The 17,210-nt window shown below is 37.5% G+C and overlaps 1 pseudogene; it reads left to right on the top strand.

The window, feature by feature from the left end:
* The first annotated feature begins 1,035 nt into the window (after window positions 1–1,035).
* LOC120861603 overlaps window positions 1,036–17,210 on the top strand; it is a 20,163-nt pseudogene continuing 3,988 nt past the window's right edge.

Below are 17,210 nucleotides of genomic sequence, written 5' to 3'. Positions count from 1 at the left end.
AACCTAGATAGCATATTCAAAAGCAGAGACATTACTTTGCCAACTAAGGTCCGTCTAGTCAAAGCTATGGTTTTTCCAGTAGTCATGTATGGATGTGAGACTTGGACTATAAAGAAAGCTGAGTGCTGAAGAATTGATGCTTTTGAACTGTGGTGTTGGAGAAGACTCTTGAGAGTCCCTTGGACTGCAAGGAGATCCAACCAGTCCATTCTGAAGGAGATCAGCTCTGGGATTTCTTTGCAAGGAATGATGCTAAAACCAAAACTCCAGTACTTTGGCCACCTCATGTGAAGAGTTGACTCATTGGAAAAGACTCTGATGCTGGGAGAGATTGGGGGCAGGAGGAGAAGGGGACGACAGAGGATGAGATGGCTGGATGGCATCACAGACTCGATGGACATGAGTCTGAGTGATCTCCCTGGGAGTTGGTGATGGACTGGGAGGCCTGGCGTGCTGCAGTTCATGGGGTCGCAAAGAGTCGGACATGACTGAGCGATTGAACTGAACTGAACTGAACGCAATATTCAAGGTTAAGATTACATATATATTATATGAGGTTATAGTAGGTAGAGTCTTGAAGAATAGAACCAAGACCAAAGTCTAGGAACAAATCTGCTAAAAATTAACCAAGAATTAAATTACAGGTCATAGAAAATAAACTCTTAATGAGGTTCCATAGCAAAGTCATGCGAGTTCATGTGAAGCGAAAAAGGGCATCAAATGCCAAACAGTCAGTGTAGAAAGCTGGTTGGTGAATGAACTGGATGATGATTAGGCCTATCTAAAACAAAAGACTAAGCAAATAATCCAAAGACCAACGTTTCTAAACTAAATAATTCAGAGATTAAAGTTTCTAAGATAAAAGTTAATCAGGAATCATAGGTCATAGAAAAGCAGCTTGTAAGTGAGGTAACATAATAAGCAACATAATAAGCACATGTACAGCAAAGTGAAGGCATACATGGCAAAATACAGCAAAAAATCAAAGTAGAATGCTGCGCTGTGAATGGAGTGTATGTGTGGGTCTCTGAGGATATGATTAAGCAAATAATCCAAAGCCATCAAAAGCTTAGAGAAATTTTAGGTAAGTAAGGGGACAGAGGTGCAAGTGACTGGTGCAAATAGACTTTTACCACCAAGGCAGGTTTTCTAGCCTGGCTTTCCAGAACGTTTATGTCATTCCTTAAACAAGGAGCCATCATAGCATTGCTGATTTACTCTAAGAATAGAAATTAACAAAGGAGATCCTTTAACCAAGTTATAAATACTAAAAAGGAAGATTTTGATCAGTCTTTAGCAGATGAATCTCCCTTATCACTCATTCTGATGTGCTTTTTAATGTTTACTTTTAGTTTTTCCAATATTTATAATTTTTCTGGAGACCAAAGACACAAATTTAGACACAGGAACACACTTAACAGACTGAATGATAAGATGGTTCCTAAGCTGCCCATCCCTTTTTCCTTTTTAGGCAGTTATCAAGCAGCCTTCCATTGTCAGTAGATTGTAGTCATCTATACAGTCAGAATGTTTCAAATTTCCTAGAAGAGAAAAAATAAATAACATAAAGATGGAAGTGAAAGCCATCATTTCATTTGGTGCATCTCGATCATCATACACATTGTTGATCACAGATGGTTCAAAAATTTAGTCCCACAATAAGCTTTTTCTTCAAAACATAGAGAAAAAAAGTTGAGACTTTAGCTATGAGAAGGAAGGCTATTGATTCTTTGTGACATCTGCATCATTAGGGAGGCTCCTTAAACCACTGGAGTGTCTCTTCTTACCTTTATACTCTGAAAAGTTCTCATGAGTAACCAGAATCCTCTGGTGGCTGGCTAGGTGACCTGAAGACCAGATTGAAACAAGTGTGAGAAGTGCAAATTCTTCATGCTGTTGGTCCATATTTAATGTGGAAAGTCATTAATAATCTTTAGAAAACAATATCTATGTGAGTGAGATCAAGTTGGTGAAGTAGAAAGACCCTGGACTTATCTCCTCCCATGGACACACCAAAATACAACTACTCTCAAAGCAATTATCTTTGAGAACAACCTGAAGACTAGCAGAAAAGACTTTCCACAACTACAGATATAAAGAAGGATCCACAACAAGACAAGTAGGAGGAGCAGAGATACAGTCTAACTGGGACCCAAAACCTGAGGTTGGCCACCTACAAACAGGAGGAATATCACAATCATAGAGGTCCTCCTCCATGAGACAGGGGTTTCAGCCCCTACATCAAGCTCCCTATTTTGGTAAGATATACCCCAGAATGTCTGGCTTTGAAAACAAGGGTGGCTTACATTCGAGAAAACAGGAGACTCTGTAAACAGAGACTCTGTTCTCAAAGGGTGTACACAAAATCTCACTTAGTCTGAGTTCCAGTGAAGAGTCAGTAGTTTGAAAGACACCTGGGTAAGAACCACTTGCTGATCTTGGAGCATCTCCTGGAGAGGCATTGTGCTGCTGAGACTGCACCTGGGGATGTGGCTCTGGTGGTAGCCATTTTTGGGATCTCCTTCCACCATTCTGACACCAACCCTGGCAAACACCATTTTAGAATCCTCCCTCTAATCTATTAGCACCAGAAGCTTGCCTGCTAATGGGTGCATGGCAATCACACAATGCTGGTTTCTCCCTGGAAGATGGGATTCTCAGTTAGTTTAAAAAAATGTTTAAAATGTCAGAATGTTATTAAAAATGCACAAATATCATGAAAGTGATACAAATCTAATGCTATACAGTGGAAAACAAGATCATTTAGAATGCAATATTTGTCACATATGTAAATAATTACAGAAGGAAATTGACTTAGAATTAAAATCTATTAGTGAACCTATAACGTGTGATATGAGTTAATCTTTAATAGTACATGAACCTAGAAAGGTTGAAAGGTGCCAAGGGAAGAGGTTATTATGCGCTATATAAGTTTCTCACTTACATGTGTTTTTCCCTCTCTTTTTTCTCTATATATGTTTGTTCAAATTGTAAAACACTGGCATTATTTGTTCATCTTGGCCTACACAGAACAGAAACTTTATTGCTGTATCATCTAATAAAAATGGATATATATTCACAAATTTCCATATATTCCTTTTTTTATCTTCCACTACAGGAAGACCCCCTACAATCTGTGAATTAATGAGAAAACTGATTTTTGGTTGACAATAAGCTCTTGAGATTTTGAATTTCCCCAACGATCCTTACCAAATTTTGATTTTGTTGGAAGATTTCACTGAAAACTTGCCAAACCCCTGCATAAGGTAAAACTTTGATCTTGAAGGGAGTTTTCCATTCCCAGTCCAAATACTGTCTTATGGAACTGACATGGGCTATATATAAAATTTCTTCACACCATTCCTTCACTTACTGTGTGTTTCCTGTTTCATTATGACTGAATATTCTGGATTATATAGTAGTCATAAAAATATGAGAGAAGTGCAAGATTATGTGGAAATAGCCACTATGATAAAGTCTCCAGCACATGAGAAACATTATTTTTTCAACAAATATGTATTCTTTGTCTGCTAGATGCCAGATTCTATAGTCTGTACTGAAGAAGGATGGGTGAAAGGGAGAGACACAGTGGTAGTCCTTGGGGATCTTATAGGCTGGTCAGCCAGAAAAAATATGAATGTTAAACGATCACATATAATAAAGTACAAATCAAAACATACTTTAGATTGAGGTGATGTGGGAGTGATCTCTAATACTTTATTAAAGTAAATTGCAATGAAATATCTAAAAGAATCAGATTCTGATAATGCCATATTAACACTGGAAATATATGAGAGTATTCAAAGACTATGTAACTGAGAGACTGAACTGAACTGAACTGATGGAATCTGGTGCTTTAATATATGGTACTATGATAGGTAGGAAATATACAAAAAGCAAATTCTGCCATAGTATCTTTCCTATAAAATATGATGCATGAGAATAAAGGAAGAAAAGTATGGTCTACTTTATAGACCATAACCACTGAGAATAAAAATAATCCACTAGATACATAAAGACCTTGGGCTTCCCAGGTGGCACTAGTGGTAAAGAACCTCAGGTTTAATCCCTGGGCATGAAGATCCCTTGGAAAAGGGCATGGGAACCCACTCTAGCATATTTGCCTGGAGAATCCCAAGAACAGAGGAATCTGGCAAATTACAGTCCATAGAGTCACAAAGAGTGGACACAATTAAAACGACTTAGATCACATGTACATGAAGTCCTTCAGTTCAGTTCAGTTCAGTCGCTCAGTTGTGTCCGATTCTTTGCAACCCCATGAATCGCAGCACGCCAGGCCTCCCTGTCCATCACCAACTCCCAGAGTTCACTCAGACTCACGTCCATCGAGTCCGTGATGCCATCCAGCCATCTCATCCTCTGTCGTCCCCTTCTCCTCCTGCCCCCAATCTCTCCCAGCATCAGAGTCTTTTCCAATGAGTCAACTCTTCACATGAGGTGGCCAAAGTACTGGAGTTTTGGTTTTAGCATCATTCCTTCCAAAGAAATCCCAGAGCTGATCTCCTTCAGAATGGACTGGTTGGATCTCCTTGCAGTCCAAGGGACTCTCAAGAGTCTTCTCCAACACCACATTTCAAAAGCATCAATTCTTCAGCACTCAGCTTTCTTTATAGTCCAACTCTCACATCCATACATGACCACAGGAAAAACCATAGCCTTGACTAGATGGACCTTAGTCGGCAAAGCAATGTCTCTGCTTTTCAATATGCTGTCTAGGTTGGTCATAACTTTTCTTCCAAGGAATAAGTGTCTTTTAATTTCATGGCTGCAGTCACCATCTGAGGTGATTTTGGAGCCCCCCAAAATAAAGTCTGACACTGTTTCCCCATCTATTTCTCATGAAGTGATGGGACGGGATGCCATGATCTTCGTTTTCTGAATGTTGAGCTTTAGGCCAACTTTTTCACTCTCCTTACACACTGCCAAAACATAGTGCTGCATAAATATTGGCTAGTATGACTTTCTTTTTTTAGTGAACTTTTGGCCAAAGAAATTTCACTCTGAAATCAAAAAAAGAAGAAAATATTAAAATAGTATTTGAACTTTAAACCAGTGTCACCAGTATCTAAACTGGAGGGATTCCTTTTGGGGTATGTGTGTGTGTGTGTACTGGCAAACTCACATTTTCTTCCAAAAACTTCATGAATGCACTTCAGTATTTTTTCTGATCTTATCTGAGGTGAAAGAACTTCATAACACAAAACAGACCAGAAATCATTGCATCCTGATAATACATTTCATGAAAATAAGCCTCTCTCAGGAATTGGTGCTAGTGGTAAAGTACTGGCCTGCCAATGCAAGAGATGTGAGAGTCACAGATGGGATCCCTGGATTGGGAAGATCCCCTGGAGAGGGCATAGCAAACAATTCCAGTATTCTTGCCTGGAGAATCCCATGGACCGAGAAACCTGGCAGGCTATAGTCCATAGGTGTGCAAAGAGTTGAAGTTTAGTGGTTACTTAGCACTCGTGACACAATGCCTAATTTCATTAGGTATAGTTCTATTTCAATCATGTAAACTGCCTGATTTCTTTAGTACCACAGTTGGTAAAGAATCTGCCTGCAATGGAGGAGACTCAGATTCCATTCCTGGGTAGGGACGACCCCCTGGAAAAGGAAATGGCAAGCCACTTCAGTATTCTTGCCTGGAGAGCTCCGTGGACAGAGGAGCCAGGCAGGCTACAGTTCATGGGGTTGAAAAGAGTCAGATGTGACTGAGAGACTAGCTTTCAACTTTCACTTTTCAAGCTGCCTGATCTCACCAACCAGGCTTGGAAACAAATATAGTAAGGTAAATACCAAGGAGAAAGTGACTGGTTTAGTATTAACCTGCACAATGTTGTTGTTGCTCGGTTGTCCAGTCATGTCTGACTCTTTTTGACCCCATGAACTGCAGCATGCTTGGCTTCTCTAACCTTCACCATCTCCTGGAGCTTGCTCAAACTCATGTCCATTGAGGCAGTAATGCCATCCAAACATCTCGTCCTCTGTCATCTGCTTCCCCACTGCCTTCAATCTTTCCCAGTATCAGGGTCTTTTCCTAGGAGTCAGTTCTTCACACCAGGTGGCCAAAGTATTGGAATTTCAGCTTCAGCATCAGTCTTTCCAATGAATATTCAGGACTGATTTCCTTTAAGATGGATTGATTGGATCTCCTTTCAGTCCAAGGGGCCCTCAAGAGTCTTTTCCAACACCACAATTTAAAAGTATCAATTCATCTGCACTCTGCATTCTTTATAGTCAAATTCTCACATTCATACATGACTACTATGGAAAGCTATGGAAAAACCATAGCTTCGACTAGACGGACCTTTGTCAGCAATTTCTCTGCTTTTTAATATGCTGTCTAGATTGGTCATAGCTTTTCTTCTAAGGAGCAAGTGTCTTAATATTGTGGCTGCAGTCTCCATCTGCAGTGATTGCCCAAGGAAATAAAGTCTCTCACTTTTTCCATTATTTCCCTATCTATTTTTCATGAAGTGATGGGACCAGATGCATGATCATAGTTTTATTAATGGTGAGTTTCAAGAAAGCACCAAATCTTTGATGTCCAGGATTCTTTATGGTCCAGTGATAAAGTAACCACGTGCCAATGCCAGAGCTACAGGAGATGTGGGCTCAATTCTTGAGTCAGGAGATCTGCTGGAGTTTTTCAGTAGTTCAGTCATATCTGACTCTTTGCCACCCCATGGACTGCCACATGCCATCCTTATCTGTCCTTTATCATTTCCCGGAGCTTGCTCAAAGTTATGTCCATTGAGATGGTGATGCCATCCAAGCATCTTATCCTCTGTCATCCCCTTCTCCTCCTGCCATCAATCTTTCCTAGAATCAGATCTTTTCTAATGAGTCAGTTCTTTGCATTAGGTGGCCAAAGTAGTGGACCTTCGGCTTCAGCATCAGTCCTTCTAATGAACATTCAAGGCTGATTTCCTGTAGGATTGACTGGTTTAATCTCCTTGCTATCCAAGGGACTCTCAAGAGTCTTCTCCAAGACCAAGTTCAAAATCTGCACTATAGGATCCACATTTAAAAATGTAAATGAAAGTTTTCTGTAACTTAATGTCATAAACCATAATTAGTCTTAGATAGCTTGATCAGATGTTTTACCCAATAAGTCACACTCTCATGGCATAAAATCCACCAAAAATAAATAGCTTATAGGCAAAATCTGTCACATTCACTGTATATCATAGCATCAGTATCCTTAAAATATCTTGGCCAAGATCAGAAATAAAATCAAATTTATACTCAACATTTAAACATCCTATATAAAAATAATGATAATATATAATATTGTAATTTCATTAAGTTTTGAATAAAAATAGGGAAAATAAGCTATGGGAAGTTTTGAAAAGCTATTTTCTTAAAATAGATGAAATTAATGTAGCATACCCAGTATTATCATAGCATGAGATAGGAAGAAAAAAGAAATAAACTTTCAAGACAAGAAAAAATACTTTCAGCAGTCTTTGTCTCTTTCAGACAATTACTAAAATATGAGAAGTTTAATAGATCAGAGTCTTAGCTGAGGCTTAAATTTAGGGAATTGTGGGTATTGAGAATTTGAAACACCAATAAATAAATAATAGATCATGATTAATAAATTGAGAGTTCTTATTTAATTATATAGAGATGATTTAACAAGAATGCTTTTCTTCTTTTACCAAAGCAATTATATGTAACCTTTAATCTGTTTATATTATCATGAAAAAGGGAAAAGTGAAAGTATTAGTCACTCAGTTGTGTACAACTCTTTGCCATCCCATGGACTATAGCCCATCAGGCCCCTCTGCCCATGGAATTCTTCAGGTAAGAATATGGGAGTGGGTTGCCATTCCCTTTTCCAGGGGATCTTCCTTACCCAGGAATTGAACCTGGGTCTCCTGCCTTGAAGGTGGATTCTTTACCATCTGAGCCACTAGGGAAGCACCATTACCCTTATATGATCATAGGTAGCATTATAATCAGGAATGTCTATATATCAGAAGACCTGTCCTGAAAATTGCTAAGAAGAAAAGTAGATCAATTCAGCAACAAATACATTGGACAGAGAATGACATACAAATTCATGAAGCTGAGCTACAGACTTTTTCATTTTATTTGAGGAATTCTGTTAGGCATTCAGGTCCTTTTAAATGTCTGTCTTTTGTCAACTTCTCCGAAACAAACCAAGAAAGAAAAAGAAAAAGAAAAAAAAATTTTGATCTTGCTAGGCTAGGATTATTTAACTTATTATAAGAAACAGGAACAGCACTTTGACAGAGTTTCATCAATTTTCAGTAAAAGGAAATCAGAGAAAGGTTATCTAAGGTTGAGTTCTGGTTGGTGATATTAAGGAGGACTTTGTAATATAAGGAACAGGTTGGAATTTAGCATAGTTGAAGGCATAACTTTGGACTTCTGGGCACAGTGAGGTCTTGAATCTTGTCCTGGTGAGCAAGCCATATGTTTTAATAAGCATACTATTTCACTTCTGTGCTTGTATAATCCTGTCATCCTGGGACAAATTACTAAGCCATTGCTTCTGGATCTTAGCAATATTTAACAGAGAATGAGAAAAAAATTCCTGGTCCTGCTATTGTTTGAGACATGGAATAAAAATTACATTATCTTCAAAACTCACTTAAGAAAATCAAACCTGTGTTGTCACAATATGAAATGTTCTTCCCTGGAGACTTTCACTTTAGTGACATCCCTTGTTGGTAAGTGATAAATAAATCACTGTACTTGTTAGTAGTCAATGACAATACATTAGTTAAAGAAAATGAATTGCATATCACACATCTCTTTCTGAAGTGTTTTAATAGTTATAGATGAGTTATAGTTATATATAGTTATAGTCATATTCGAAGATGATGCTATTTTAACAATTCTCTCTTTTTAGAAATGTATGTATTCAAGTTCTTCAAAGAAAGAAAGAATGAATGAAACAAAAACCCTCTCTCTGCTGATTCCCCTTCATAATACAATGAATTATTTCTTTTCAGGAACTCAAAGAGTTTGTCCAAAGCTCTGGAGAAGATGGCTTTGTAGTACTGATTTTGGGGTCAATTGTTGAAAACCTTCCAGAAGAAAGGGCTAACACGATTGCATCGACCCTTGCCCAGATTCCAATTACCTTTGTACTGAACAGCTACTTGAATGAATCTCTTTATTTTTTTTTTCTTTTTTACAGGTATACACGTGTTCCCCATCCTGAACCCCCCTCCCTCCTCCCTTCCTGTACCATCCTTCTGGGTCGTCTCAGTGCACCAGCCCCAAGCATCCAGTCTCATGTATGCGAGACAGCAAAAGAGACACAATGTATAGAACAGTCTTTTGGACTCTGTGGGAGAGGGAGAGGGTGGGATGATTTGGGAGAATGGCATTGAAACATGTATAATATCATATATGAAATGAATCGCCAGTCCAGGTTCGATGCATGATACTGAATGAATCTCTTTAAAGTATGGAGTGAGTCCATTAGAATTCTTTTTGCAAAGGGGAGAGAAACAGAGACTATCATAACATGGTTAGATCAAAATGAATTGGTATATCTGTTTTTTCTTTGGAAGTTGAATTTAAGATGGAACAAGGGGGACATATGTGCTTAAATGTTCCAATTCAAGTTTTACTTTGTTCTGAAAGACATTTCTATCTTAGGGATTATCTTTGAGATTCTAGTGCTATTAAGCTAATAGTAAGAACACAAAAACATCCAAATCTTGCCCCACAAATCACAATGTTTCCCAGAGGACTTCCTGGGGGGACTCTGGGAGTTCTGAGCAGCTGAGAGGTATCCTATTGCAGTTCACTTGGTAACCGCACTTGATATTTGATATTTAAAATAGAATTTTGAAAAAGACTGAGTTGGAGCACAAAGATTCAAACCCTTCCTCCTACTCCTGCTCTCTCTTTTCCCAAGGTAAAAACATTATGTGTCTTAAAATCATTCGTTGAGGAAAAGAGCAAGAGAGAAGCCTGGGATCTAGGTTTTTTTCCCTGTTAAAGCAGAAAAAGATGACAGGAAGGGCCATGGGCTCCAACATTAAGGTCTTTTATGAAAGTGAAGTGAAGTGAATTCGCTCAGTCATGTCCAACTCTTTGTGACCCAATGGACTGTAGCCTACCAGTCTCCTCTGTTCATGGGATTTTCCAGGCAGTAGTACTGGAGTGGATTGCCATTTCCTTCTCCAGAAATATTTCTTTGAGCCCCTCTTTTTTTTTGGGGGGGGCAAGAATACTGGAGTGGGTTGCCATTCCCTTCTCCAGGAGATCTTCCCAACCCAGGGATTGAACCTGGGTCTCCCACATTGTAGGCAGATGTCTGAGCCACCAGGGAAGTCTTAAGGTCTCTTAGTCCTGGCCATTAGAAGCTTGACCTAATCAACATATTATTCTGACTGACTGGATTAACAACTACTTTCTCAGAGGTGGGGAGGAAGAGAAGAGGCAAAACTGGGAAGCATGGAAGAGTCAGTGTTAGCGGAGAAAAAAATTAGAGAGAAGTGCTTCTTGCTAAAGTCCTATCATTATTTTATGGCAGTATAAATCCATCAGTACTCGTTCACTAGCTGTGAACTACTTGCCCTAAACTAACCCAAACAACCCTTACTATTTTCATGTTGACAGCCTTGACAACTAATATACAGTTATGTGCCTTAAACATAAAAAACATTACTCCACTAATCTAGGATTTGGGGGTATTTCATTCCATTGAGAAATGAGAATTTCAGCATCAGTGATTTCTTTGGGGTAGACATAGCATCGCTGATACATTCTAAATTAGTATTTTTCTATTGTAAAAAATGCAATTAGATCTCTTAACAGCACAAACTTCTAAATTGCTTATTTCAGTTTATAATAATCAATGAAAATTAATGTGGCACTCTCTTTTTTTTAAAAAAAATATTGCTTTTATTATTCTGCAATTCCTAGCTTTGTATAAGATATGTGCATGGATATTTCCACTATTAATACCTTTAGAGGAAAAAATTAAATAATGTCTTAGAAATTTTATACTTCAAAGATTATAGGAAGTGATTTTCCAATATGCAGTGTAAAATAATTTATATTCTCTCTACTAGTTGAAGAAATTTTATCTCATTATACCACATAGAAGAAAGTATAAAAAAGCTCACAAAATAAAATATAAAGATACACATTTCCATCAAAATGCTTCATGGAGAAAGTAAACATAAGCAAATCTTCACCGATTTCTCTCAGAAACTGCTAAGCAAACAAAGTATTTTCTAGAGTCAAACCACAGGTTTGTTATATAAAATAGTCACATGAAATGAAGTTGCAGAAATTTCAGTCAATTTTTTGTATACACTACAGTCCTGGTTGATTCTTGAATGCTTTTAACTATTAAATTACATTATTTACAAGCTAATTTCCCTCAGGTCTTTAAAACTAGTCATAGCATGTTGTAGTAAACAAAATGATAGTTGATCAACAGGGTCCCAGATTTTTGCTGCTTTGATTTTTTTGAACTATTATTTAACATTATTTAACATTCCTGAGAAGAAATGCCCACATCTGTTCATTGAAAGAAGTGGGGCAAAATGACTTCTTACTAGATTTTAACTTCTAAAATCCTCTGAGACTGTAATCTTATTCGTGGAGTTGAGTCTTTTCTTAGTCTTTTTGGTTGTGTGGAGATTCAGTGGGAAGAAACCAGATACGTTGGGAAACAACACTCAGCTTTTTAAGTGGATCCAACAGAATTATCTTCTTGGTTAGAAGATGGCAAAAAAATGCTAAGTTCTAATTAAATCTCAAGGACAGTAGTGGAACAGAAAGGTAAACATCAACACTTGATGATAATTATCTGTCATTTATAAACTTTCTACAGCTTTTTGATTGGTCTTCTTGTCTCCCCACTCTTCTATCTCAGCTTTACTACTATTGTAGTGCTTTTATCTAAGATTATATGGGAAGTTCAGTTCAGTTCAGTCACTCAGTTGTGTCCGACTCTTTGAGACCCCATGGTCTGCAGCATGTAAGGCCTCCCTCTCTATCACCAACTCCTGGAGTTTATTCAAACTCATGTGCATTGAGTTGGTGATGCCATCCAACCATCTCATCCTCTGTCATCCCCTTCTCCTCCCACCTTCAAGCTTTCCCAGCATCAGTGTCTTTTCAAATGAGTCAGTTCTTCACATCAGGTGGCCAAAGTATTGGAGTTTCTGCTTCAGCATCAGTCCTTCCAATGAATATTCAGGACTGATTTCCTTTAGGACGGACAGGTTAGATCTCCTTGCAGTCCAAGGGACTCTCAAGAGTCTTTTCCAACACCACAATTTAAAAGCATCAATTCTTCAGTGTTCAGCTTTCTTTATAGTAAACATCCATACTTTCCCTCTAACTCACATAGCCTAAAAATAAAAGTGCAGCTAATAGAAGATGACTTTGTAAACAACACATCCATCATTTTTCCTCTATTGCCAAATGCCCCCTGAGGTTCTCCATACATTATCAGAACGAATCATTCCCTCTATTCCTAAGAAACAATGTTTCTTCATCTCCATGATTTTGAACATGGTCTTCTTCAAATCAAGAATCGGTCCACACTTGTCCTGTGGACAAACAACTCTGCACTAACATCCCCTCTAATGTATAGCTTTCCCTCATTTCCTCAGACAGACTTCCTTTGGAAATTCACAAAAGTTTGCGTGATCCCAAGAGCATACCAATCCTCAGCAGAAAGCTTTAGGACGGACAGGTTAGATCTCCTTGCAGTCCAAGGGACTCTCAAGAGTCTTCTCCAACACCACAGTTCAAAAGCATCAATTCTTCAGCGCTCAGCTTTCTTCACAGTCCAACTCTCACATCCATACATGACCACTGGAAAAACCATAGCCTTGACTAGACGGACCTTACTCGGCAAAGTAATGTCTCTGCTTTTGAATATACTATCTAGGTTGGTCATAACTTTTCTTCCAAGGAGTAAGCATCTTTTAATTTCATGGCTGTAGTCAACATCTGCAGTGATTTTGGAGCCCAGAAAAATAAATTCTGACACTGTTTCCACATCTATTTCCCATGAAGTGATGGGACCGGATGCCATGATCTTCGTTTTCTGAATGTTGAGCCTTAAGCCAACTTTTTCACTCTCCTCTTTCACTTTCATCAAGAGGCTTTTTAACGCGTCTTCACTTTCTGCCATAAGGGTGGTGTCATCTGCATATCTGAGGTTATTGATATTTCTCCCAGCAACCTTGATTCCAGCTTGTGTTTCTTCCAGTCCAGCGTTTCTCATGATGTACTCTGCATAGAAGTTAAATAAGCAAGGGGACAATATACAGCCTTGATGTACTCCTTTTCCTATTTGGAACCAGTCTGTTGTTCCATGTCTAGTTCTAACTGATGCTTCCTGACCTGCATACAGATTTCTCAAGAGGCAGGTTAGGTTGTCTGGTATTCCCATCTCTTTCAGAATTTTCCACAGAATCTTTCTTAGGTCACCTAAAAACCAAAGCTTTTATCACTCATGGTGGTGGCAATGGCATCTCTGATCCATTTACCATACGATTCCCATGGTGGGACTCCCTATGTTTGTTGACCAACCCAATAATACTGCTCACATGGAGGCCAAGGGAACAGCTATTAGACTTGAACACAATGTCAAGTACAGACTTGCTCAGTGCACTGAAGACTGTCATTTATGACCCTTCATGAGTATTAGCATTTCTTTAACTTGGTAGTATCTATAGATCAATAAGTTCTCTTTTCAACAGTAATATGTTTCCCTTATTAAGAGGCTAATTTTAAAATACTTAAAATTATATAACCAATCTGAATTTCACTTTTACATTCAACCAGTTGTTTCAAAGTTGCTTTTTAATCCTATCGATTTAATGAGCAACTACTGCTGTTCAGATGCTAAGTTGTATCCGACTCTGTGACCTCATAGACTATAGCCCACCAGGCTCCTCTGTCCATGGGATTCCCCAGGCAAGAATACTGGAGTGGGGCACCATTTCCTTCTCCAAAAGAGCAACTAATCAGTTCAATAATTTTCCATGCAGAAAAAAAAAAAAAGAAATCTGAACTCTATAGAGCTTATTGTAACAAGCATGCATTTTTTAAAGTGTTACAGAATCCATACAAAGGTTCCCTGATGGCTCAGTGGTAAAGAATCTGCCTGCAGTGCAGGAGAGACAGGAGACATGGGTTTGATCCCTGGGTTGGGAAGATCCCCTGGAGGAGGAAATGGCAACCCACTCCAGTACTCTAGTCTGAAAAATCGCACAGGTGGAGGGGCCTGGTACGCTACAGTCACAAAGAGTTAAGACACAGCTGAGCGACTGAGCATACAAAGCCCATCCATAGAAGACTGAAAAATAAAGAAGATATTATTTCAATTCAATGCTTAAAATTTCTGAAACTCTAAAAATACTAAGAATTAGTAATCTTCCTGTCTCAATAGGTTTTCTTATTCTGAACATTTTATTTAAATAGCATCATACAATATGTGGTCATTTACAACTGACTTCTTTTTCTAAGGAAAAAGTTTTTAGTTAGATCTATATTGCAGCATGTACCAGTACTTTTTGTTATTGAATAATATTTTATAGTATAACCATATCATACCACATTCTATTGATACATTCATCAATTGATGGACATGTCTGTTTTTTTTTCACTTTTGTCTATAATGAAAAGAACCTATAAACACTGTTATACATGTTTGTGTGAACACAGGTTTTTATTGTACTGGGTCATAGGATAATTTTATATTTATAAGAAACTACCAAATTATTTTCCAAGGTGGTCACATCATTCTGCATTTTCACCAACAGTGTATGAGAATTCTAATCCTTCAAATCATTGCCAACACATGTTATTATCTATTACAATTTTTAATATAGGCATGGTAATGAATATGATCACTCTTTGGTCTTGATTTACATTTTCCGTATGTTTACTAATGCTGAGAATATTTTCATATTTTATTGGCCATTTGTATCATTTTAGAGACATGTCTCTTCCAATCCCTTATCCACTTTTTAATTTGGTTGTCTTTTTTATTATTGAGCTATTAAAACTCTCAAGTGTCATATACACAAGTCTCTTTTCAGATATATGGTTTGCAAATATACTCTCCATCAGTAAGTTACTTTTCTCTTGCCAGTGTCCTCTGAAACACAATATTTTATGAAATATAATAGAATACATTTTTAATAATTAAATATTTCCAAACTTTATTGAATCTGTTAAAACTGTTAAAATTTCCCACAGAGGAAATTCCCAGCTCAGATGCCTTCATCAGTAAATATTTCCAAATAATTAAGAAAAGAAGTACTATCGATCTTCCACAAACTCTTCTAGATAATTCAAACATATTACCACTTTCCAGGTCATTTTATGAGGCCATAATCCCTAATATCATAAACAGATAAGGATATTACAGGAAAACAAAAATTTTTAACACAATTCCTTCCATGAATAAAACACAAAAGAACTAGAATGCCATATAAAAAGTACAGAACACCTTGATCAAAATGGACTTATTCCAAGAGTGAAAGTTTGTTTATATGTACAAAAATGAGTCATATAATTCAATAAGTTGTAAACATAAAAGAAAAAAAATTATGACCAGTCCAATGATTAAATAATTGATAAAAGTCAACATCCATTCATGATATCAAAAGAAATATTTTGCAAAATAAATAGAAATTTCCTCAATCTTACAATAGATATATTAAAATACCTATACAAAGATTACACTTCTTGGCAAAATATATACAGCTTTATCCCCTTCATTAGTAATTCAAGAAAATATAAATTAAACTTCATTTTTACTTCATCATAAAAGCTAAAATTTGAGAATTATCACAACCAAGCATTGACAAGAATGTGGAGAAATAGGAACCTTTCCATACTGCTGATGAGAACACAAATTAATAAACCACTTCAGTAAACTGTTTAATAATATTAAAGAGAATTCAATGGCACCCCACTCCAGTACTCTTGCCTGGAAAATCCCGTGGATGGAGGACCTGGTAGGCTATAGTCCATGGGGTTGCTAAGAGTCAGCGACTAAGCGACTTCCCTTTCACTTTTCACTTTTATACCTTGGAGAAGGAAATGAAAACCTCTTCCAGTTTTCTTGCCTGGAGAATCCCAGGGACGGGGGAGCCTGGTGGGCTTCCGTCTATGGGGTTGCACAGAGTCAGACACGACTGAAGCAACTTAGCAGTAGCAATATTAAAGAGACCTAAACATGCATGCAGCCTTCTCTTAGCAATTCTACTCTTAGATATATAACTAATAAAGATGTATAAATATAAAAACCAAAATACGTATATCAGAATAATTACATCCCCATGACCAAAAAGCTGTTAGCAATCCAAATGCCCAATGATCAAAGAATGAATAAATAATTGGTAGTACTGTCAAACAAGGGAATACTATACAACAGTGGAATCAACCAACATCTACACAAGTCAGACACAAATAACTACATACCATGTGATTCCAATATGTACACAAGTTAAATCATTGTATAGTGTTAGAGGTCAGGCTAGTACTTAATCTGGGGAAGAGATAAGTGACTGGAAGCTTCCACCAGGAAGGAATGCCTATCAGGAGTATATAATACCCTACAGCCTGATCTGGGTAGGAGTTATATTTGTGTTTCACTTGGTGATAATTTTCTAGCTTATTTTAGTTTTGAGTTATTTACTTGGAATTTGTGCAGTTTTCATACACGCTTCATACTTAAAGGTTTATTTTAGAAAATATAACAAATTTTAAAATGTCTACAGAGTAACTAACAAAATAAACAAGTGAAGAAACAAACAAAAACAATGGAAAAATTGCCATTGACTACTATCTTAATGTGACCAAGAAAAGCCACTCTGCACTCTGAACATAATACTGAGACATAGACTTCAATAAAGAGCTTGAAACAAGCTCCAGGGTGTTGTGGGGAAGAATATTCCAGAAGGACAAAAGGGACTGCAAGTTCAAAGGTGCTAAGGTGAGAAAACATTTGCAACATCAAGAAATAGCTAGAAGGCCAATGGGCCTACAACAGAGTGCCTGAACAAAGTGATCAAGGAAGGGATTACCAGGGGTCTGAGCATGTAGGATACTATGGACCAAAGAACAGATTTGGGTTTTATTCTAAATGTGATAAGAAGCCAGACAGAAATTTTGAGTAGAGAGATGTAATAACCTAATAGGTATCTCCAAAA

Source organism: Oryx dammah, unplaced genomic scaffold (genome assembly GCF_014754425.2).
Source record: "Oryx dammah isolate SB20612 unplaced genomic scaffold, SCBI_Odam_1.1 HiC_scaffold_3, whole genome shotgun sequence".
NCBI classification, from domain to species: Eukaryota; Metazoa; Chordata; class Mammalia; order Artiodactyla; family Bovidae; genus Oryx; species Oryx dammah.
Note: the sequence above shows the minus strand (reverse complement) of the source record. Positions and strands in the feature narration are given on the sequence as shown.